This window comes from Littorina saxatilis, unplaced genomic scaffold, assembly GCF_037325665.1.
Source record: "Littorina saxatilis isolate snail1 unplaced genomic scaffold, US_GU_Lsax_2.0 scaffold_618, whole genome shotgun sequence".
NCBI classification, from domain to species: Eukaryota; Metazoa; Mollusca; class Gastropoda; order Littorinimorpha; family Littorinidae; genus Littorina; species Littorina saxatilis.
Window position 1 is genome coordinate 692 of NW_027127501.1, and position 2,907 is coordinate 3,598.

Consider the following 2,907-nt stretch of genomic DNA (forward strand, 5'->3'; position numbering starts at 1 on the left):
CTACGCTACCCGATACCCCGAAGCCGTAGCCCTGAAAAACATCCAAGCAGACACCGTAGCTGAAGCTCTCTGGGAGATGTGGACTAGATTGGGAATCCCAGATGAAGTGATAACGGACCAAGGCACACAGTTCACCAGCCACCTGATGAAAGAAGTGAACGACTTTCTCAGCATCAAACACCATATGACTGCACCGTTTCACCCTCAAGCGAATGGTTTGGTCGAAAGGTTCAACTCCACACTGAAGAGCATGCTGAAAAAGTTAGCGATCGATCAACCGAGGGAATGGGACACGTTTATCCCCGCCCTCCTGTTCGCATACAGAGAAGCCCCACAAGAAAGCATGGGATTTTCGCCGTTTGAGCTGCTGTATGGGAGATCTGTCAAAGGACCCATGCAAGTGCTGCGCCAAACATGGACCGAAGAAGAAATCTCAAGGGAGCAGAAGACTACAGCGGAATATGTAGTCAACCTCAGGAACAGAATAGAAGAAACGTGCAACGTGGCACGTGAGAACCTGAAGAAAGCGGCCAGCAAGCAAGCCCATTTCTTCAACAAGAAAACAAAACCAAGGACGCTAGAAGTCGGAAAACGGGTTCTACTTCTACGCCCTGTGAAGAACAACAAGCTGGAACTTACATGGTCAGGTCCCTACAAGGTTGTGGAAAAGTTGAATGAATTCGACTACAAGATCCAAGTTGGCAGAAGAACACGGATCTACCACATCAACCTCATCAAGGAGTACCAAGAACGGGAATTGAGTTCCGCCACTCCCAATCCCAGTTCATCTGCCCAAGCGAGTGTTCCTGCTTCAAACGAAGAAGAAAGTGATGAAGAAGACGGAGGAGAAAAGGTCGTGGCTGTTATCATGGAAGAGGACAACACGATGGACGATGACATTTTCAAGTATGACATTCAGAAGATGTTACCCCTCCTAGAAACTCAAAGAACCGAAAATGTGAAGAACATCCATTTCGACGAGAAATTGGACGAGGCAAAGGTCAAGGAGGCGAAGATGATCTGTGAAGAATTTGAAGAGTTCCTAACAGATGTTCCAAAGACGACGAACCTGGAAAAATGTTCCATTGAAGTGACAGAGAAGAAACCAGTCTTTGTGAAACCCAGACCCATACCTCACGCCATGGTAGAAACTGTCGAAAAGGAAATTGAAGAAATGCTGAAGTTGCATGTCATCGAACCTGCAAACTCTCCATACAACTCTCCCATCGTCCTGATAAAGAAGAAGGACGGAAAGTACCGTTTCTGTTCTGATCTGAGAGCTCTGAACAACGTGGTAGTGTTCGACGCTGAACCCATCACCGATGTCGACCATCTGTTTCAAAGTTTAGGAAAAGCGAAATACTTTTCAAAGCTAGACTTGACGAAAGGATATTGGGCGATCCCAATAGAGGAGAAAGATAGAGACAAGGACAACCACGGTACAGATTATATGAGCAGAGCGTCGTACGATGAATAATTATCTACTTGCGATAGGATAATTATCTTGATCCATGGGGTTATGTGACGAATGGAATTCGTGTATCGACTCCCTCTCTCATATTAATCGAGACTTCACTAGTTGCGTACACAAAACGAGGTTAAATGACCGAGACTACGTCATGACGACACTGTATACATATGACGTCAACGCTCGCGCCATTAGTCCAAAACTAGTGCAGCGTACAAGGCAAGAATTTGTTTATCTTCATGGAAAGAAATTTAAACGAAGAGAACAAAAGGAAACAGCGTGCATTGGTATTAATTCGTGAATATGAACTGTACATATATTCAGTTGAGGTTGCTAGGATGCAATGCTCTGACCGTTTCATTGACTCCAAGATGGCAGCAATCAACGAAGCCACGTAGATTGCACTAGCATATGTTTCACCTTCCGTGGACGGATTTCCACATTTTTGCGATCTCCAAAGGTCCACTAACCGAAGGTAAAACACGCTAATGCATTTTAACATTATTGATTCACAGGAAAACACAGGTATTGTTCATTTTCCATGTGTTTGTGTCAGTCTGTGAACTCTTGTTTCTGTGTTTGTTTTAGAGAAACAAATTGAATGATATCGATGGAAATCATACTTGATAATAACAGATATTGCACGTGTGTGTTGCAGAAGGTGCAAGTGTACAGGGGTGTACAATGCTTGTGTAAATGATGTCGTGTGAACACTGTGGGAAGGGCAACGTCAGCGGTAACCACGGAAGGAACCACCAACGTCCCCAAGTGTCACCCAGATCGAGTTTATCATGATGAGTAGACTGCTTTATATTTTGTGAACATTAACACACCATCACGTCTTCATTTGTGTAAACCGAAATACATTTTCAACGAGAAGAAGTACGTTCCGCTCTTCGATGCTAAACGTCGACGCAACAAGAAGAAGAAAGACAATGTTGTTACGTGTGTGTGAAATCACACCAGAGAAATCATAATCTATAAAACTTTCATTTGAAGGTTCTAAGAGAAAGGGATTGATGTCTGCAAGAATGATCACGTGCATGTTTTTGAAAGTACAGAATTATTAAATTTCTTATTACTTCTTTGCACTTGTCTCTGTTAAACACTGATCAGCCCTAGAACGAGAAGCAGACGTCACAGTTCTCAAGTTTCGTGCACAAACTGCAATAGAATATTCATACGTCTGGGCTTTGACCTTGATATACGCCGAACATTGTGCGTATGTATATAGTTCGCATCGTTTAGGACACATATAATCACATGGACGTGCGCAGAAGACAGGCGTACAATAACTCGTCCTTACCCCCTCTCACCCTCCACCACCCCCTCCATCTGAACCTCGCGTATCTTCTCGATACGCATGTAATAACGTACTCACATAATGAATATCTCTCTCTTTCTCTGTATCTCTCTGTCTCTCTGTCTCACTGTCTGTC

The 2,907-nt window shown here is 43.8% G+C and overlaps 1 long non-coding RNA gene across 1 annotated transcript; it reads left to right on the forward strand.

Annotated features, from left to right (window-relative positions):
• The first annotated feature begins 901 nt into the window (after positions 1-901).
• Positions 902-2,555, forward strand: LOC138955942 (uncharacterized). Its single transcript, XR_011452434.1, has 2 exons — positions 902-1,943; positions 2,127-2,555. It is a non-coding gene; the product is annotated as an uncharacterized lncRNA (long non-coding RNA).
• The last annotated feature ends 352 nt before the right edge of the window (positions 2,556-2,907 follow it).